The sequence below is a fragment of the Salmo salar genome, chromosome ssa03 (assembly GCF_905237065.1).
Source record: "Salmo salar chromosome ssa03, Ssal_v3.1, whole genome shotgun sequence".
Taxonomy (NCBI): Eukaryota; Metazoa; Chordata; class Actinopteri; order Salmoniformes; family Salmonidae; genus Salmo; species Salmo salar.
The window spans coordinates 72,335,953-72,358,147 of record NC_059444.1 but is presented as its reverse complement, the minus strand read 5'-3'; the positions used below and the strand labels follow the sequence as shown (position 1 = coordinate 72,358,147).

At 46.0% G+C, this 22,195-nt stretch overlaps 1 protein-coding gene across 3 annotated transcripts in view; it reads left to right on the top strand.

The window, feature by feature from the left end:
• Positions 1–6,924: 6,924 nt before the first annotated feature.
• Positions 6,925–22,195, top strand: part of lrrc4ba (leucine rich repeat containing 4Ba) — a 32,191-nt gene continuing 16,920 nt past the window's right edge. The window contains exons 1-2 of one of the 3 annotated variants that reach the window (XM_014193829.2): positions 6,925–7,046; positions 15,479–15,635. The gene's annotated coding sequence lies outside the window, so the exon portion shown is untranslated. Of the gene's footprint in view, positions 7,159–15,478; positions 15,636–15,760; positions 16,000–22,195 lie in introns of those variants that run through there. The other 2 variants (XM_014193830.2, XM_045715300.1) reach the window with 2 other exon arrangements.

Sequence of the window (22,195 nt, the reverse complement as noted above, 5' to 3'; positions counted from 1 at the left end):
TTCACTACAGTCCTAATCTAGTGCACCTGATTCTAATAATTAGCTGGAGCAAAAACTTGCAAGATGGTAGCTCTCCAGGAACAGGGTTGGAGAGGCCTGACATAGATTGATCTGTGCCCGAATGCCTGTTATCCAACTCTTTCTGACAGTAGTCTGTCTGAATGTGTGTGTATTAACACTACAGCAGTGTGTGAGAATGACTAAAATAGACACACCGATATATAGTTTGAAGTGTGTTTCTGCCAAATGGTGTCAGTGTTAATTCTAACTACTCCAATATGTTGTGGAACCATACCGAGGCCTCCTGTGCCAAGTAGTTCTACCAGATGGCGTCGCTTGGCCATGTTTTCCCTGGCATAATGCACAATCAGGCTGACCGCATGCGCACATGGCAGTGTCCACATATGTGCCCAAAATGAGCTTCACACTGCTAAAAACAGACTAAACACACATACACATTGCGGACACTCACATAACTCAACTCGTCCATTAAATATTGTTGGCAATAAATCCTGTAGCGTGTATTATACAGACACCTGTACTAACTGCACACAGTCCAGTGAGCTGTATACACATGCTGAAAAACAAAACATTATGTACACTTGAACCTTATTACCCCACAGACCAACACATTGTTAGCCCTGTGCAGATGCACAGACGGGAAGTAATGTCAGTCCCTGTCACCAGGGAGACGGAGATGGTTGCTTAGATACCATGACACTGGGTTCTTGTTTCTAAGCTTTTTTCTCCACCTCTCCCTCACGTACTCACACAGACGGAAAGACAGAGACACTGACTAGTCCCCCAGTTGCTGGCGTTCATCTCTCATCTGCCTCCCTCCTTCCATCACTGGACAACCCTGTGAGCTGACATTCTCTCTCTCACACTCTCTTTCTCTCCCCCTTCCCCTTTCTCTTCTCTCTTTCTAATGGGCTGAGTTAATCTCTCCGTATTTCGACATCACTGCGTGTCCTTTAATGCCAGCTACACGTCTTTGAAATGTTGCTTCTACCATATGAGCAGGGAAGTAGCAGAATAGTACGCATGAGACTAAAAGTAAAGTATGATGATTTTGTTGTAATATATATTGAGTTGTTAGAGCAGATGTGACCTAGCTCTTTTGCCTATGTTATTGAATGGGACTGTTGACACTTCCTCTAGCTGTGGTCTGTCCGTCCTGGTTGTCAAGGGGACAGTGGGCCATTGTATGAGCCTGGGTGTTTATAGGGCCTGGAGATGGAGTTTATTGGCTTGGTGGCAGAAGTGTTGTTGGGCCTGATGGGGTTTATGGGCCTGGGGGCAGAGTTTGTTTTATGGCATGCTGGATGAGAGGAGGAGTGTTATCAGGCCTAGCGGTGAATGGATGTGTTTTTACTGCCTTCTGGTACAGCTACATTTAGCCTGGAGAGGGGATCATATCATGCCTTAAATTGGATTGGTCTTTACTTTTTAGGGCCTGGTGGTGGAGGTACACTGGGCCTGGTGGTGGAGGTACACTGGGCCTGGTGGTGGAGGTACACTGGGCCTGGTGGTGGAGGTACACTGGGCCTGGTGGTGGAGGTCAATGCAGCCTAATGGATGTGGGGTGCCAGATGGTGTTGTTTGTGATGGAGGTCTATCGACTCAGTGGTGGAGATGCAGGCTTGGTTAACTCTGTGTCAGAGTGCAGCTCCTCTTTCAGAGTGTAAAGCTAAGCTTCAGAGCATGGATGGATCCTAGCCTGGCTAGTCACGAGAGATGAATGTTGAATTTGGTATGTATCACAGAGGATAGGTTGTTGTCTACTGCTGGGGTCCATGCTGTTAACCCATCAGATAAAGACCAAAGGTCTCCCAAGACCTCCAGATGATGCAGAGAGTTCAGCGCTGAACTACTGAGAAGGGAAACAGGGTGCCTCCCGCACGGCCGGTGTGTCTGGCTCATTTCATACCCTACAGTCTCCGTGTTGCTGCGGCCCAGCGGAGTGCTAACGTGGCACAGCTCCCAACGCTAACCGTTAACGCTAACAGACACTTAACTCACAAACACAGCAACATCCACACCACCGCAGCCATGAGATCTGAACATTGCAGCACATCTCAATGTGCTAACACAGCCCAACACAGAGAGGAACAGGAACATCAACCCAGCGTAGCAGGACAGAGCTTTAACCAAAACGCAGAACCGCAGATACTAGGTTGCAAGTGCTCTACCTTCATATGAACTGCATCCTTCCAGCGGCTCCCATCTATTCATTTAACGGCTTGTGGTGTCCACTCACTCAATCAGTCACTTATAGGCTCCCCTGACGGCCAGAACAGAACCCAGCGCGGGAGAGGGGGGGGGGTCACTCCTGATCATACAGCCTGAGCAGACACTGCGGTACAGGGAGAGAGAAAGAGAGAGAGAGGGAAGGAGGAGTGGATGTGTGTGTGGCTCTTTTAAATGATGAGGGTGGAGAGATGAAGAGATTGGAGGTGAAAAGAGAGCGGTCTATATCAAGGGTGAGAGAGATTGAGAGGTTCAAAGTGGAGAAAGAACAGTCAATATCAAGAGGCAGTGATAGAGATCCAGGCAGACAGACAACAGCTCTGTGTGTGAGAGAGAGAGAGAAGAAGAGAGGGAGGGATGTGGTGTGTGTGAGTTAGAGAGAGGGAGGGATATCCACTGCACTGTTGTGTGACTGGAAATTTAATAGAGAAAGGGATGGAGGGAGGCATGCAGGGGAGGAGGAGGAGGAGGGGAGAGCTAGGGAGAGCAATGCAAAAGCGCTGCACATTGGTATGGAATTCCAGGGGAATTCTATAGGCTGTGAACAATGCCACACCGTTACTGCATAGAGAGATGTAGGGGACAGGGAGAAGAGGAAGAGGGAGGGAGAAAGAAAGCTAATGGTATAGATATGTCAGTGGAGTGAGTGCTCTATTGTGTACTGCAGCGAGTGGGACTGGTGGGGTAAACGGAAGAGAGACGGTGGGGGGTAAGGGGTTGGAGGGGGCAGCTTAGGCCATGTACATAATGGGGGCATTGAGTGGGCACCATTCCAAACACAGACCTTAGAGGGAGCCCCAATCACATGTAACGAACTGACTTTCATGAAATGGTCCGTTACTCACGTGGAATGACAAGGAAGGTATAGGGAGAATGGACATGACAATGAAGCAGGCTGCCTTCGCACAAACAGAAGTTCTGAGTGTGTGTGTGTGTATCAGAGAGAGAGAGAGACTGAGAGAAGAGTGGCTGTGAAAAAGACTGATTCACCATGTCTGAATATAGAACGTTATCAATTCACCACTAATCGCCCATCTGATTATCCCCGGCCCCCCTTCCCTCCCTCTCTCTCTCTCAATTCCACAGACACAGTCTCTCATTGCAATGACCTCTCTGTCCCCCAATCGCTGTCTCCCACTGACACGCCCCCTTCCATCCCTGAGTATCACAATATTGATCTTATATTTGAGAGAAATCATACTAAATGGAGAGGACACAGACCCGCTCTGAAAGATTCATAGCAATAAGTGAATGTGTGTGCTGGGGGGTGGGGCTCTAGGTACTGTATGTGCTTGATCGTTGCCAAGGGAACCTGTCAGAGCCAAACAGCAGAGAACGTTCCCTAATAAAAGCACACGTGCATCTTTACCTCCCCCCTCTCACACACACACTCACTCTCTCCGTCTCACACACACTCGTTCTCTCTGTCCCAATCTCTCTATCCCCTCCTCTCTCTCTACCTCTCACTCACACATATACACCCAAACACTCTTTTTCTCTCTATCCCCCCTCACTTTCTCTCTCTCACACACACACTCATATGTTCTCTCTGTATATATCCCTCACTCTATCCTTCTATCTCTCCCTCTCTCTCACTCCCTCTCTCTCTCTCGCTCTCTCTCTCTCTCTCTCTCTACCTACCCAACTTCAAACCCTGAGTATAACCTGTAGAGTAACAACTAAAAACACACAGATGCACATTTATCTTTATCAGCTTTCTGTCAGGATTATATGTATATCACTGGAGGCTGCTGAAGGGAGGACGGCTCATAATAATGGCTGGAATGGAGTCAATGGAGTGGTATCAAACACATGCGTTTGATACCATTCCATTGACTCCATTCCAGCCATTACTATAAGCCGTCCTCCCCTCAGCAGCCTCCACTGTTCACATCAGCACACGCTTTTCAATCTAAATCAAATCAAATTGTATTTGTCACATGCGCACAATACAACAGGTGTAGACCTTACAGTGAAATGCTTACTTACAAGCCCTTAACCAACAATGCGGTTTTAAGAAAATACCAAAAAAAGTAAGAGATAAGAATGACAAATGATTAAAGAGCAGCAGTAAATAACAATAGCGGGACTATATACAGGGGGTACCGGTACAGTAAATGTGTGGGTTTACTGGTATTGAGATAATTGAGGTAATATGTTGTACATGTAGGTAGAGTTATTAAAGTGACTATGCATAGATATAACAGACAGTAGCAGCAGCATTCCAGTGGGGGGGGCAATGCAAATAGTCTGGGTAGCCATTTGATTAGCTGTTCAGGAGTCTTATGGCTTGGGGGTAGAAGCTATTTAGGAGCCTCTTGGACCTAGACTTGGCACTCCGGTACCACTTGCCGTGCGGTAGCAGAGAGAACAGTCTATGACTGGGGTGGCTGGAGTCTGACAATTTTCAGGGCCTTCCTCTGACACCGCCTGGTGTAGAGGTCCTGGATGGCAGGAAGCTTGACCCCAGTGATGTACTGGGCCGTACGCACTACCCTCTGAAGTGCCTTGCGGTTGGAGGCCAAGAAGGTGCCATACCAGGCAGTGATTTAACCCATCAGGATGCTCTCGATGGTGCAGCTGTAAAACCATTTGAGGATCTGGGGACCCATGCCAAATCTTTTCAGTCTCCTGAGGGGGATAGGTTTTGTCGTGCCCTCTTCACGACTGTCTTGGTGTGCATTGACCATGTTAGTTTGTTGGTGATGTGGACGCCAAGGAACTTGAAGCTCTCAACCTGCTCCACTACAGCCCCTTTGATGAGAATGGGGGACTGCTCGGTCCTTCCTCCTTTTCCTGTAGTCCACAATCATCTCTTTTGTCTTGATCACGTTGAGGGAGAGGTTGTTGTCTTTGCACCACACAGTCAGGTCTCTGACCTCCCTATAGGCTGTCTCATTGTTGTCGGTGATAGGCCTACCACTGTTGTCATCAGCAAACTTAATGATGGTGTTGGAGTCGTGCGTGGCCGTGCAGTCATGGGAGTACAAGAGGGGACTGAGGGGACTGGAACGTGTTGAGGATCAGCGTGGCGGATGTGTTGTTACCTACCCTTACCACCTGTGGGCGGCCTGTCAGGAAGTCCAAGATCCAGTTGCAGAAGGTGTTTAGTTCCAGGGACCTTCCTTAGCTTAGTGATGAGCTTTGAGGGCACCATGGTGTTGAACGCTGAGCTGTAGTCAATGAATAGCATTCTCACATAGGTGTTCCTTTTGTCCAGGTGTGAAAGGGCAGTGTGGAGCACAATAGTGATTGCATCATCTGTGGATCTGTTGGTGCGGTATACAAATTGGAGTGGGTCTAGGGTTTCTGGGATAATGGTGTTGATGTGAGCCATGTCCAGCCTTTCAAAGCATTTCATGACTACAGACGTGAGTGCTACAGGTTGGTAGTCATTTAGGCAGGTTACCTTAGTGTTCTTGGGCACAAGGACTATGGTGGTCTGCTTGAAACATGTTGGTATTACAGACTCAGACAGGGAGAGGTTGAAAATGTCAGTGAAGACACTTGCCAGTTGGTCAGCTCATGCTCGGAGTACACGTGCTGGTAATCCATCTGGCCTTGTGAATGTTTGACCTGTTTAAAGGTCTTACATCAGCTGTGGAGAGCACGATCACACAGTCCTCAGGAACAGCTGATGCTCTCATGCATGTTTCAGTGTTACTTGCCTGGAAGCAAGCATATAAGTTATTTAGCTTGTCTGGTAGGCTCTGTCACTGGGCAGCTCTTGGCTGTGCTTCCCATTGTAGTCTGTAAAAGTTTGCAGGCCCTGCCACATCCGAGCCAGTCGTCCATTAAACCCAGTGAAGCAGTGAGAATGTGTCTTGCATGATCTGCTATTTGTGACGTGACAAATGTGTGTTCACCTTCACACACCTGCATCATAAAACTTGGATAATATGGCCACCTTTTCAAATACTCAATTTGTTTCGTCTTGGAGTGTGTGACTTTCATTTGCGCAACAACTTTGGGATTAATTTAATTATATTGATTGATATTGTTGCCCCAACTTTGAGAAAGTAAACTATTCAGCACAATAACAAAACGTGTTTAGGACGCTGCTGGTGTATGAATCTATATAGCAATAGTCATTGCGTCCTCGTTACATCGCAATGAGAGGAGTGGGATGTGCACCACCAAAGCGCAATAGGGACAATAGTAAACACCTACGCGTCGGATACAGGGAATGTCAAGGTGCATCTACACAAGAGAGGTGCAGTACTTAATTGTATTACATAATATGAGAGACTAGCCTACATATTGAATAAAGTTATATAAGTTATTAATCGTCCTGCCTCTGAGACAAGGGAAAATAATCCTATTCAACCAGACTGGTCTCAATCAATGGGAGAAGGTGCATTTTTTTGTTGTCGTTTGTTGTAAATTCTCATCCCTTCCAGCCGTGCGCGCGTGTTTATTAGTGGCCTACGCATGCCTGGAGAAACGGACATGTTTCTATTAACGTCTATATTTATCCTCAACGATTCGTATTTACACGAAATAGTTTACTAGGCCTATGTTTCGTCATGATTTTTCCATCACCCACTTTCGGTGGTTGTATTTTTCCATCTGGCCATGTAAAATGAACGGGCTCTGCTTTCTTAGGTCGGGAAAACACGGCACTGTGGTACAAGCGCCGAAAAAGGGTGAATCAATTTGAGAGAGAGAGAGAGAGAGAGAGAGAGAGAGGGCGGGTTGGAGAGAGAGAGAGAGAAAGGACGAGAGTGAGAGAGGGGAGAGAAGACGCTGACTATAGGCTACGCCTCTGCAGTTTAAGGAATATATTAAAAGGAAAGGTAAGATTCATTAAATGGAATCAGAGTATAAGGGACGTTATTCGTGTGTCGCATGTTAAACAAATCCCGTTGTTTGACTTTGGATTCTCAGCTTTCATAAAGCATCGTTGGGGTATGACCAGCCTATTCTTTATCTGCTGAATAGTTTTCGCTGTTCCAATATATTTCATTTGCGGTTGTCGTTAACGAATTAATGCGGCGGTGTCTGTATGTGTGGGTTTGTGCGCGCGTTCGTCTGTGCGTGCACGCAGCGACGCGCATCAATGTAAACTGATAAATGTTAAGGCTATTGCTTTAATAAGGACCGCGTTTCAGAATTGATAGGACGGAATATCAATCATGTTTCTGGAAAGAAACAAGCGGATAATCTACATTATCGTCCTGAAATGTGAGGAGTTTCGGCGCCTTTAACCATGAATTGTTGCGAGACGATACATTTAATTCGGTGAGAGTGCGTACGAATGAAACAGGAAAGTCAAGTGATTCGTGTACTTCATACTTAATTCATAAGAAGACATACGCGGGTCTCGTTAAATTGTCTGTTTCTGACATTGGTGTCGTGTCTTTGGCAAATGGCATTGATAACAATTGATAAATGCACAGGGCAGTAGCCTAATTTAAAAAAAAAAATTATTGACTATAATTATAATAATTGTATTGTTATGGCTCGTATTTCACAGTTCTGCTGAGTTGCCTAATGCGTGGCATATTAAATATTTCCTATTCAATAGGCCAATTGTTCTGAGAAAAAGTTATTACGCTATACCCACTGGGTATAGACGTCAATTCAACGTCTATTCCACGTTGGTTCAACGTAATTTCACTGAAATAACGTGGAAACAACGTTGAGTCAACCAGTGTGTGCACAGTGGGTACTATTAAGCCACATTATTTGCGGTCATCTGTTTTGTTTGGTTATTCTCTCTTGACAATGATCAGTGTCCCCAAATAGTGTGAATAATGCGGAGGCACCGTGCGCGGCACATGACTGAGGCATGCAGGTTAAGCCACTATAACTGTGGCCCACAGAGGAGCCCCTCTGGTTGAGAACAAGGAGCAGATAGATTAGGGCTGATGAATGAAGATCTACCGCCTCTATCTGCAACACAACGATACGTTTACGAGCAGATTGAAATGCTAATGTGCAGCAGTGTGTTGTGGGTGGGCAGTCTGGCAGAATGAGATTGCTGCCTGGCACAGCAGTCAGTGGGCACAGTTTGATTTCGTGAGTTTATGATAGGGGCTAAGTTATTAATGGGGCGTTAGGGGGCAAAGTGGAGCACTGGGCAGGATTAGATTGAGGGTGAAGTGTGTTGTGCGATGGGTGGTTAGGCTAGAATGGGGGAGAGGAGAGTGCTTTAAAAGAGGCCCTTCAAGCACTGGTCCTGGGCCAGTTCTTGCCACTCAGCTGGTGGTGGATGGCTGAAGTTGGATTTCAGCTCCAAGCTAATTTTGGAGCAGTGCTCAGAGGCATTTCTGTTTGAGATATGACTGGGGGAAAGCTGCCATTCTGAGAATGAAAAGTTATTTAATTGTGGAGTTGGACTTAAGGGTTAAGTATATGAAATAGAGAGCAATGGGCAGAAAAAGTTAATCAACCAATAAATACACAACTTTAGAGAGAATATTTTCCCCAAGAAATGAAGTAGTGAGCAAAATGAACATTTAAAAAAAAAAAAAACATTTTCTACATGTGTCTGACTTTACACTCATCTCTGGTCCACTCAATCGTCCAAACCTCATCCACTGCTGGTCTTAAACATAGACCCAGTCTCATAAACCAGTCTCACTGCTGTTACATCTGTGGAGATAGTGGAAATTGTTTTCATTAAACATTGGCACCATGTCAGATTTGATGCTTGTTAGTACCTACTGTATCACTGCTTCACTCTCAATTGCTCAGTGAACGACTGTGATGTATGCCATTATAACTACAAGCCTCTGTGCTTATTCTTAACCATTTTGCCTGTAACTACAGATGTAAAAATGTAAGATGACGTTAAGTTTTTAATGTTTCCCTTATAGCAGATGTTTAAAGTGCTCAGATCAAACGGGACCTGTTAGTACATGTGAGGTGGAGCTGTGTGGGTAATCAAAGTGCACATCCCTCTCCTCTCCACTCATAGGACCAGTACAAGTCACACAGTGGCCCTGGGAGGAGGAGAAGAATGTCACTTTAAATATCACATTAGAGACAAGGCCTTTTAGCCAAGGGCAGGGTTTTAAAAAGATCAAGACATCTCGTAGCTGTAAAGACAAGGATAAATCTAGCTCTTGAAACACACACAAGTGGTTCTTTCCCTTCCTTCCTTCCATCCCCCCACCAAAGATATTCCCTAAAAATGTCCTTGAGATGATTTGAAATAGATTAAAACCAGACTGGGTCAAAAGGTGACCAATAGCAAGCGGTGGACAGTCAGAGGAAAACAAGAACATTATTTATTAAGCATTGTCCTCTATGGATTGAAGGGTTTAGACATAATTTCCCCGGGCTTCACACTCCCAGCAAATCCAGAAACCTGCTACACTGAATTAGTAAAGGCCTTGGGACTATTAGGGATCTGTCATGTAGCTGTGGCCCAGGCTGCCCCAGAATCCTTTTCAGTCTTGACAGTGCACAGCCATTGGCACCTCTTTACCGAATATGCGTGTTATTAAAATTAAACAATGTCATGATTCACAAGGAAAGGTTAACTGAGATTACTTAATAGCGTGCAAGTGGAATATTTTATTCAAGACATAGTTGACCTGCTGTAGGACATCCCATGAATTTGAACTCTTACCCCATTCACCCAAACTGAGTTGTTGTTGTTAAGGAGCACTGCTCAGCTTTGACATCATTTTGCTTTGTCCCAGTCAGCTAGCTTTTAATATAGATCTCACTAGAATTTAATATAGAGCTCACTAGATTTTCATATAGAGCTCACTAGATTTTCATATAGATCTCACTGGCTTTTAATATAGAGCTCACTGGCTTTTAATATAGAGCTCACTAGCTTTTAATATAAATCTCACTAGATTTTAATATAGAGCTCACTGGCTTTTAATATAGAGCTCACTGGCTTTTAATGTAGAGCTCACTGGCTTTTAATGTAGAGCTCACTGGCTTTTAATGTAGAGCTCACTAGATTTTAATGTAGAGCTCACTACATTTTAATGTAGATCTTGCTAGATTTTAATATAGATCTCCATAGATTTTAATATAAATCTCACTAGATTTTAATATAGAGCTTGCTAGATTTTAATATAGAGAAAGCTAGATTTTAATATAGAGAAAGCTAGATTTTAATATAGGGCTCACTAGATTTTAATATACAGATTGCTAGATTTTAATATGGCACTCATCTAGATTTTAATATAAATTTGAATATAGAGCTTGCTAGATTTTAATACAGAGTCCACAAGATTTTATTATAGAGCTCACTAGATTTTAATATAGAGCTCCATAGCTTTTAATATAAATCTCACTAGATTTTAATATAGAGCTTGCTAGATTTTAATATAGAGCTCGCTAGATTTTAATATAGAGCTTGCTAGATTTTAATATAGATTTGAATATAGAGCTTGCTAGATTTTAATATAGAGTTTGCTAGATTTTGATATAGAGCTCACTAGATTTTGATATAGAGCCCACTAGATTTTGATATAGAACCCACTAGATTTTAATATAGAGCTCACTAGATTTTAATATAGATCCCACTAGATTTTAATATATAGCTCTCTAGATTTTAGTTATACATTTAAGAATAAAGGAACATCACTGTGTTAGCAAGCCCACAGAATCAACACAAGCTCCTGGTTGGCTGTTTGCCCCAGGAAGAGAAGAGCGGACAGGTCAACTATGCCCAGTTGGCAGACTAATTTGAACTGCCAAAACCAAGCTGAGAGTTATAACTTTGTTGTTGTCACAAATGAAGTGTGGGATGGGTGATCTCAGTCATTTGAGAAATCAGGCCAGCCTGCACTTTCATTTCAGTCACATCACTGCATAACTGATGAGGCAGATGAAAACAAGCAAACAGGAACAGGGGAGATTACACCTGCACACCTAGCCAAGAGCAAAGCTGACTGGGAGATAATGCCTTACTCTGTCAGGGCTCTTGTCACCTGAATCAAGTGCTTTCAGACTTGAACATTGTCAATCTGCACAGCTCTGTTCACCATTTTGGAGTGTTACGTTAGAGAGAGAATACCACAGTAAGACGTGTCTTTTACTGTATAAATGTGGTTGTGTGAATGTGTGTGTGTGTGAGAGAGAGAGAAACTTTTGACTTTTTTAAAATAAAAAAATGGGGGAAAAAAGTTTTTGATCCCCTGCTGATTTTGTACGTTTGCCCAGTTACAAAGAAATGAATAGTCTATAATTTTAATAGTAAGTTTATTTGAACAGTGAGAGACAGAATAACAACAAAAAAATCCACAAAAACGCATGTAAAAAATGTTATAAATTGATTTGCATTTTAATGAGGGAAATAAGTATTTGACCCCTCTGCAAAACATGACTTAGGGTGGTAAAACCCTTGTTGGCAATCACAGAGGTCAGACGTTTCTTGTAGTTGACCACCTGGTTTGCACACATCTCAGGAGGGATTTTGTCCCACTCCTCTTTGCAGATCTTCTCCAAGTCATTAAGGTTTCGAGGCTGACGTTTGGCAACTCGACAGATTTTCTATGGGATTAAGGTCTGGAGACTGGCTAGGCCACTCCAGGACCTTAATGTGCTTCTTCTTGAGCCACTCCTTTGTTGCCTTGGCCGTGTGTTTTGGGTCATTGTCATGCTGGAATACCCATCCACGACCCATTTTCAATGCCCTGGCTGAGGGAAGGAGGTTTTCACCCAAGATTTGACAGTACATGGCCCCGTCCATCGTCCTTTTTATGCGGTGAAGTTGTCCTGTCCCCTTAGCAGAAAAACACCCCCAAAGCATAATGTTTCCACCTCCATGTTTGACGGTGGGGATGGGGTTCTTGGGGTCATAGGCTGCATTCCTCCTCCTCCAAACACGGTGAGTTGAGTTGATGTCAAAAAGCTCCATTTTGGTCTTATCTGACCACAACACTTTCACCGGTTGTCCTCTGAGTCATTCAGATGTTCATTGGCAGACTTCAGACGGGCCTGTATATGTATTCTTGAGCAGGGGGACCTTGCGGGCGCTGCAGGATTTCAGTCTTTCACGGCGTAGTGTGTTACCAATTGTTTTCTTGGTGACTATGGTCCCAGCTGCCTTGAGATCATTGACAAGATCCTCCCGTGTAGTTCTGGGCTGATTCCTCACCGTTCTCATGATCATTGCAACTCCACGAGGTGAGATCTTGCATTGAGTCCCAGGCCGAGGGAGATTGACAGTTCTTTTGTGTTTCTTCCATTTGCGAATAATCGCACCAACGGTTGTCACCTTCTCAACAAGCTGCTTGGCGATGGTCTTGTAGCCCATTCCAGCCTTGTGTAGGTCTACAATCTTGTCCCTGACATCCTTGGAGAGCTCTTTGGTCTTGGCCATGGTGGAGAGTTTGGAATCTGATTGATTGATTGCTTCTGTGGACAGGTGTCTTTTTTACAGGTAACAAGCTGCGGTTAGGAGCACTCCCTTTAAGAGTGTGCTCCTAATCTCAGTTCGTTACCTGTATAAAAGACACCTGGGAGCCAGAAATCTTTCTGATTGAGAGGGGGTCAAATAAACCTACCATTAACATTATAGACTGATCATTTCTTTGTCAGTGGGCAAACGTAAAAAATCAGCAGGGGATCAAATACTTTTTCCCCCCACTGTAGATGAGACTGGCACTATTCTCAATAGGGCAAGAAGTTGGCTGATCTCTATATAGGCTGGTATTGTCATTGATTGATAGCAGCCCAACTTGTTGGTGTTGACAGGATGGAGGTTGAAGTTGACTGCTAGCATGCTGGAGAGACTTGCAGATCAGCTATGATAGGCTGAATTTGTGGGAACAACCTAGGGCTGTCCCTGAATAATGCAGTGTGATGAACCGCATGGCTTTACAGCCTCTGTTATCATGTCACACATATCAGCGTTTGTCCCCACATGTGCCTATACATTGTCCTAACCACAGGAGGGAAGGACAAAGATCTAGGTTTCCTTTTGCATGATCTGGCATCACTTCAATCTTAATAACCAGAGTCTGGATATTGCATGGATATTGCATGAGCACTGACTGACCCATTCTCAGTAGAGCTGCTAAGCCGCCTGCCACTGATGACAGAGCAGATATAATTAGCTGTGATTGGTTTGATTGAGTGTCCAGCCTAGGCCTGGGTGTCGGCCCTTCTGGGGCCATGATGACTGGCATTAATTATTGAATAATAGTTGGGGAGAATGACAATGGTTAATGATATCAAATGAATACCATAATCCATTGAATTGACATCATTAGAAATAGTGGAATTTCCCCTGGGGGGGGATGTGCTCATGTCTATGTCCCTTACAGCAGGGGAGTCTGGGTAGGGACTGGGAGCCATAGATGGGTTACCTTCTAGTGTTAATTTAAGGTACTGTGGGAGTGACAGTGGTCGGCTCTAGTAGACTGCTGGGTAGGGACCGCTGAGTAGGGACCGCTGGGTAGGGACCGCTGGGTAGCGACCGTTGGGTAGCGACCGTTGGGTAGGGACCGCTGGGTAGGGACCGCTGGGTAGGGACCGCTGGGTAGGGACCGTTGGGTAGGGACCGCTGGGTAGGGACCGTTGGGTAGGGACCGCTGGGTAGGGACCGTTGGGTAGGGACCGTTGGTAGGGACCGCTGGGAAGGGACCGTTGGGTAGGGACCGCTGGGTAGCGACCGTTGGGTAGGGACCGCTGGGTAGGGGCGGCTGGGTAGAGACCGCTGGGTAGGGACCGCTGGGTAGGGACCGCTGGGTAGGGACCGCTGGGAAGGGACCGCTGGGAAGGGACCGCTGGGTAGGGGCGGCTGGGTAGAGACCGCTGGGTAGGGGCGGCTGGGTAGGGACGGCTGGGTAGGGACGGCTGGGTAGAGACGGCTGGGTAGAGACGGCTGGGTAGGGACGGCTGGGTAGGGACGGCTGGGTAGGGACGGCTGGGTAGGGACGGCTGGGTAGAGACGGCTGGGTAGAGACGGCTGGGTAGGGACGGCTGGGTAGGGACGGCTGGGTAGGGACGCTGGGTAGGGACCGCTGGGTAGAGACTGGGGGCCATAGATGATTTTCCTTCATGTGCTCCATGGGAGTGAGAGTGGTCGACTCTACTATAAGGTTCGACCATGTGTTAGTAAAGCCGGTCACATAATGGAACGTGATCATGCTGCTGCTCACTCATGTGTCACATGGGTGCCTGGAAGCAGGAGGGTTACGGTTGGATCGTGTTATTAAAAATTGGTTGGCTAATGAAAGCGGTCAGTTTTAAATGGTTTGGTCGTATATTGGCTAAGCCGGTTGGGTGATGGTAGTGGGGTGGGGGACTTTGGTTAGATCACGTGTTAGTAAATGTGGTGGGGTAATGAAAGCAGTCAAGCTTTCAGTGACCTCTCTTCTTTGGAGCCATGGCAGCTTGGCTGCATCAAGGCACAGTATCTTGAGGGAGTTTGTTTCGGGTCAGTGGCAACATAAGAGCTCAATACAGCCATGCAAAGTCAGACAAACTGAGGCTAGGGGCTTTTCCTCTGTCTGCTTGACTGGCTGTGTGTGATCAGAGAGCACTACAGTTAGCGCCTGCATGCCTGCGAGGATGTTGATGATGATGTTTATTACAGTGTAATGGTGATGATGATAATGGTAGTAATGCAGCAACTAGACATTACAATGATCTTGCCATGATTATGATGACCACAAAGCATCATGGGGTGGCAGGAAGCCTAATGGTTAAGAGCATTGGGCCAGTAACTGAAAGGTCGCTGGTTAGAATCCCTGAGCCAACTAGTTGAAATATCTGTTGATGTGCTCTTGAGCAAGGCACTTAACCCTTTTTGCTCTGGATAAGAGCATCTGCTAAATGACTAAAATGTGTGGTGTTTTACCACGTGGTATTTTTGGTTGACTGTTTGGTGAGGTCACTGTTTGGTGAGGTCACTCCAACAATGCTCAACAAGCTGAGTGGGAACATGACTGAGAAGGACACATAGGCAGAGGGCTACACACCCAGGCTGGTGATGTCACAGGGAGAATGTGACAGTGGGGGAGAGCAGCCCCCAGTGTCTCCTAGTAGAGCTCTCTGAAGGCCAGAGAGGAGCAGGCAGGCTGCAGCTAGTGACGTCATACATGATTACTGCGATAAATCACTGATTCTGCCCTATGGTTAGGAAGGATGATTATTCTAAGTGCCATGGTGAACAACACACATGCCTTTATTATTTTATTTGTCCTCTTCTCAGGGGTCTGCAGGATGGGGTTATACGGAGACTGTTGACTCAGTTGTACTCATTTATTTATATATTTTGCTACTCTTGCATTTTTTTCTCTCCTAGTTTTTTACTGGGTGCAGCAGCACCAGTGAGTGAGAGCCCCAGCCCCCAGGCCAGGCCCCAGTCCTCATTGTGGAGTGATGGAGCTGCCCCGTGTTGGGAACTGCAGAGCCAGGCGACGGACACCCCTGCTGCTGATGTGACGGAGACACGCAAGATGGTGAGTGAGCAGGTTACTATGGCAACCCAAGTCTGCGCGAGCGCTTCTATTTCGCACAGCGTGGGAGAGAGGGGTGGAGAGAGATCATGGAGAGGGGAATGGTGTAGAAACCAGCGGAGAGAGGAGAGGTGTGGAAAGAGCAGTCGGACTGAAAGGGGTGAGGAGAGAGAGACACAAGCATTATATGAAGAGAGGATTGAAAGATCACAGAGGAAAAGAAGAGGGATGATAGAGGGAGTGGATGGAGTAAAACTAAGTGAGATGTGAATGATGGGGTGAGACCAAGAAGGCATGATAGAACAGTAAAGCAGAAGGGAGGGATGACAGGGACGTGTCCTGTGATAAAGAGGTGCCCTGCTGTCAGGTATACAAGCTTGTTTTTTTTCTTATTTACTCCTCCATATTCTCAGCCAATACCTTTTTCACTCTGTATACAGTACGTTTTCCATGTTTCAATTCATCTCTCTCTCTCTCTCTCTCTCTCTCTCTCTCTCTCTCTCTCTCTCTCTCTCTCTCTCTCTCGTAATGATTTGGTTGGCACGGCACTCTGCTGTGATAAAGACTGACATGGTGTCAGTCTTGGTGACTGGTCTCCATGGAGACGTCCATCAGTCAGTCGGTGTCAGTGTTTCCTAGGCGAATCCTTATCGTGTTTGTCAGTGAGGGTGTTTATCTGTCTGTGTATTAGTCAGTGTGTCAGTCATAGAGCATGCTGGGGCAAGGCCTGGATGGATGGGGGAGTGTTACTTATCACACAAAACATATACACACAAATACACACACACTATTCTTATTCGCCAAAAATGCACACAATCTCACACAGCACTGTAGGATCTTAACACACACACATATGAAATGTGTTATGACACATACACAAACATTCACATGCCACACACTCCCAAACACACACAATATGTGGTCACACATAAGGACATACATTTAAAAATGCACATATAGCACTGTAGACACACACAGAATGTTACACACATAGATTGTTACACACATAGAATGTAGACACACATAGAACAAGTGAGGATAAATGCACAAACACTCACACAAACACATTCTATGCATTCTGTAAAACACATCATATTTTGACCCCACAAAAACAATCCTACACGTATGCTTATGTGCCTTTCCTCTGCAGTGGAAAAGGCAACTTGAAAAACAAGGTTTGATGGAAAAAATGCTGAAGCAAGTTCTCACAAAAATAGCTTGGAGCAACAAGCAGTGCTGAGCTATGCTGTGTGTGGAGGGGGCTTTGAACGGAGCCGGGGAAAGGGTGCCGTTTACATGGCTCTGTAAATGGCTGAGAGACATTTTGATTAACGGCTGACTCCGGCTTCCCCCTCAGTGCACAGGAATTGACTGTATCAACATGCTTAACACCCTTAAATACAGATTAATTGTTCACAAAATTGGAATCTCACAACTAAGGCTCCGGAACAGAGCGGACAGTAATAATTTGAAGAGGAACGTTGGTTCACCTAATTTATTGAAAATGAAATATCAGAAATATCTAATTTCAAGCATTCACACCCCTTTGCTATGACACTCCAAATTGAGTTCAGGTGCATCCAATGTCCTTTGATCATCCTTGAGATGTCACTACAACTTCATTGGAGTCCACCTGTGGCCAATTCAATTGTTTGGACATGATTTCTAAAGAAACACACCTCTCTAAGGTCCCACAGTTGACAGTGCATGTCAGAGCAGAATATATACCATGAAGTCCAAGGAACTGTCTGTACATCTCCAAGATTGTGATGAGGCACATAGCTGGGGAAGGGTATACAACAATTTGTAGAGTGTTGAAAGTTTCCAAGAGCACAGTGGTCTCCATCATTGGGGGGTGGGGGACTTCTTATAGCTGGCCGTCTGACCAAACTGAGCAACCGGACCAGAAGGACCTCTCTGACAGAACTACAGAGTTCCTTGGCTGAGATGGAAGAACCTGCCAGAAGGACAACAGTCTTTACAGCACTTCACCAATCTGGGCTTTATGGGAGAGTGGCCAGACGGAAGCCACTTCTGAGAAAAAGGCACATGAGAGCATGCCTGGATTTGCAAAAAGGCATGTGAAACACTGATAGCATAAGGCAAAATATTGTGTGGTCTAATAAGAGAAAAACGTAACTCTTTGGCCAGATTTAGATGCACTATTGTAAAGTGGTTGTTCCACTGGATATCATAAGGTGAATGCACCAATTTGTAAGTCGCTCTGGATAAGAGCGTCTGCTAAATGACTTAAATGTAAAAATGAATGCAAAGTGCTATGTCTGGAGAAAGCCAGGCACAGCTCATATAACACCATTCCTACCTTGAAGCATGGTGGTGGTGTCACACCCTGGCCATAGAGAGGTTTTTGATTCTCTATTTTGGGTAGGCCAGGGTGTGACTAGGGTGGGCATTCTATGTTCCTTTTTCTATGTTCTTTATTTTCTGTTTTGGCCGGGTATGGTTCTCAATCAGGGACAGCTGTCTATCGTTGTCTCTGATTGGGAACCATACTTAGGAAGCCCTTTCCCCCCTTGTGTTGTGGGAAGTTTACTTTGTTTATGGCACATAGCCTTTAGCTTCACGGTTTGTTGGGTAGTGTTTGTTTTGTTCGCCGTCTTTTCTAATAAAAAGAATATGTACGCTCACCACGCTGCACCTTGGTCCTCTCCTTTCAACCGATGTGACAGGTGGCAGCATCATGCTATGGGGATGCTTTTCATCGCCAGGGAGACCGGTAAGGATAGAGGGAACAATGAATGGAGCCAAATACAGGCAAATCCTTAATACCATGAAGTCCAAGGAACTGTCCGTACTTCTCCAAAATAGAATTGTGATGAGGTATATATCTGGGGAAGGGTATAAAACAATTTCTAGCGTGCTTCAGAGTGCAAACGACCATAGACTGGTGCAAAGATTTATGTTACAACAGGAGAAGGACCCCAAGCATACAGCCAAAGCAACGCTGGAATGGCTTCAGAACAAGAATCTGAAAGTCCTTGAGTGGCCCAGCCAAAGCCCAGACTTGAATCCCATTGAAAATCTGTGGAAAGACATCTGCAAGGAAGAATGGGAGAAAATCCCCAAATCCAGATGTGCAAAGCTGATACAGACATACCCAAGATGACTCAAAGCTGATACAGACATACCCAAGATGACTCAAAGCTGATACAGACATACCCAAGAGGACTCAAAGCTGATACAGACATACCCAAGAGGACTCAAAGCTGATACAGGCATACCCAAGAGGACTCAAAGCTGATACAGACATACCCAAGAGGACTCAAAGCTGATACAGGCATACCCAAGAGGACTCAAAGCTGATACAGGCATACCCAAGAGGACTCAAAGCTGATACAGGCATACCCAAGAGGACTCAAAGCTGATACAGGCATACCCAAGAGGACTCAAAGCTGATACAGACATACCCAAGATGACTCAAAGCTGATACAGACATACCCAAGAGGACTCAAAGCTGATACAGACATACCCAAGAGGACTCAAAGCTGATACAGACATACCCAAGAGGACTCAAAGCTGATACAGACATACCCAAGAGGACTCAAAGCTGATACAGGCATACCCAAGAGGACTCAAAGCTGATACAGGCATACCCAAGAGGACTCAAAGCTGATACAGGCATAGCCAAGAGGACTCAAAACTGATACAGACATACCCAAGAGGACTCAAAGCTGATACAGACATACCCAAGAGGACTCAAAGCTTTAATTGCCAAAGGTGCTTCTACATTTACTCAGGGGTATGAACACTTTTGTAAATTAGATATGTCTGTATTTCATTTTCAATACATTTGCAAAAATGTCTAAAAACATGTTTTCACTTTGTCATTATGGATTAGTGGGTGTAGGTGGGCAAGATTTTAGAATTTTAGAATTCAGGCAGTAACACAACAGAATATGGAATAAATGAAGGGGTATGAATACTTTTTGAAGGCATCTAGTGAATGTTAGAGTTAAGATGTTAACATTGAAAGGTCTTTCATCCCGGCATGCAATGATGAGTCGTATGAAGCTTGCAGTGAGGGATTTGAACATGTGGGGAAGGTAATGTAATGTGTGCTAATGGGAGTGCTTTAGAAGGGTGATGAACACACTGACTTTTAATCTGCTGCTCATGGCCCTCTCTCTGAAGGGGAGGAGGGCTAGCTCTCTCTCTCTCTCTCTCTCTCTCTCTCTCTCTTTGTCCTGTATGAGCAATTCTGAATAGATCAGGCCTTCACTTTGCATCCTGAATTCTAATGAAGCCCACAGACTGTGTGTGCATTGAGAGAGACTGCTTGATGTGTCTATGTATAGAGTGAATGTGTGTGTGTGTAAAGTCCAGTGAATGTGTAGTGCTAAGTCTCAACAAATAAGGTCTTGCTTTACAATTTATCCCGGCTATTTTGAAGGTGTTAAGGTTTGTTTCATCATTTATAAATCGAGAACTCTGCAATATTTATTCAATGACTTATGATACATTATGTTGTATCGTAATTTGCTTAATATGGATTACCAACCGTCAAAAACAGATGTTTTCTCTGACATACAAAAATGTTCTTTATAGAAACCTGTGTCTGTAAAAAATGCGGGATGATGGTTGAAATCAATATGCAGCACAATAGTAGTGTTTTCAGCTGAATCTGGTAGCTGACTGGCACAATCCTCCCCTGTCCTCCTGTGCCTTTAGCCCAGGTAGGGTATTGACTGCCACTATTGATTTACCTGTACTAACATCCCCACTCGAACCCTGCGCACAATATTTCAATAACCTGGGGGCTTCCTCCCCTGAGATCCACATAAATCAGGTATTACTGAGCCAACACAAAGCAGGAAGTTAGCACACTATTAGTCATGCTGCTTACAGCACACCCTGAATTATGTGTCAGTGTGTGTGTGTGTGTGTGTGTGTGTGTCAGTGTGTGTGTGTGTGTGTGTGGGCATGTGAGCTGTCAGCTGTCATTCAACAACAAGGCCAGTGCTCCTCCTGCGGATTACACTGGAGGTAGGGGTGGAGGTGTATCAGGGTAGAGATGGAGGAGAGTTGGGGTGGAGGCATATCAGGGTAGGGTTGGAGGTGTATCAGGGTAGGGTTGGAGGAGAGTTGGGGTGGAGGTGTATCAGGGTAGGGGTTGAGCAGAGTTGAGGTGGAGGCTATCAGGGTAGGGGTGGAGCAGAGTGGAGGTGGAGGCATATCAGGGTAGGGTGGAGGTGTATCAGGGTAGGGGTTGGAGGAGAGTAGGGGTGGAGGTGTATCAGGGTAGGGTTGGAGGCATTCAGGGTATGTGTGGAGGTGGAGGCGTATCAGGGTAGGGATGGAGGCGTATCAGGGTAGGGATGGAGGTGTATCAGGGTAGGGGTGGAGGAGAGTGGAGGTGTGTCAGGGTAGGGGGAGGTGTATCAGGGTAGGTGTGGAGGTGGAGGCGTATCAGGGTAGGGGTGAAGGTGTATCAGGGTAGGGATGGAGGTGTTTCAGGGTAGGGGTGGAGGAGAGTGGAGGTTTATCAGGGTAGGGAGAAGCCGTATCAGGGTAGGGTTGGAGGAGAGTTGAGGTGGAGGTGTATAAGTTTAGTGGTGGAGGCGGGTCAGGGTAGGGGTGGAGGTGTATCAGGGTAGGGAGGAGAGTTGGGGTGGAGGTGTATCAGGGTAGGGATGGAGGTGTATCAGGGTAGGGATGGAGGAGAGTTGGGGTGGAGGTGTATCAGGGTAGGGATGGAGGTGTATCAGGGTAGGGATGGAGGTGTGTAAGGGTAGGGATGGAGGAGAGTGGAGGTGGAGGTGTATCAGGGTAGGGGTGGAGCAGAGTGGAGGTGGAGGCATATCAGGGTAGGGAGGAGATGTATCAGGGTAGGGTTGGAGGAGAGTAGGGGTGGAGGTGTATCAGGGTAGGGTTGGAGGCATTCAGGGTAGGTGTGGAGGTGGAGGCGTATCAGGGTAGGGATGGAGGTGTATCAGGGTAGGGGAGGAGGTGTATCAGGGTAGGGGTGGAGGAGAGTGGAGGTGTGTCAGGGTAGGGGGAGGTGTATCAGGGTAGGTGTGGAGGTGGAGGCGTATCAGGGTAGGGTGGAGGTGTATCAGGGTAGGGATGGAGGTGTTTCAGGGTAGGGATGGAGGTTTATCAGGGTAGGGATAAGCCGTATCAGGGTAGGGTTGGAGGAGAGTTGAGGTGGAGGTGTATAAGTTTAGTGGTGGAGGCGGGTCAGGGTAGGGGTGGAGGTGGAGGTGTATCAGGGTAGGGAGGAGAGTTGGGGTGGAGGTGTATCAGGGTAGGGATGGAGGTGTATCAGGGTAGGGATGGAGGAGAGTTGGGGTGGAGGTGTATCAGGGTAGGGATGGAGGTGTATCAGGGTAGGGATGGAGGTGTGTAAGGGTAGGGATGGAGGAGAGTGGAGGTGGAGGTGTATCAGGGTAGGGGTGGAGCAGAGTGGAGGTGGAGGCATATCAGGGTAGGGAGGAGATGTATCAGGGTAGGGTTGGAGGAGAGTAGGGGTGGAGGTGTATCAGGGTAGGGTTGGAGGCATTCAGGGTAGGTGTGGAGGTGGAGGCGTATCAGGGTAGGGATGG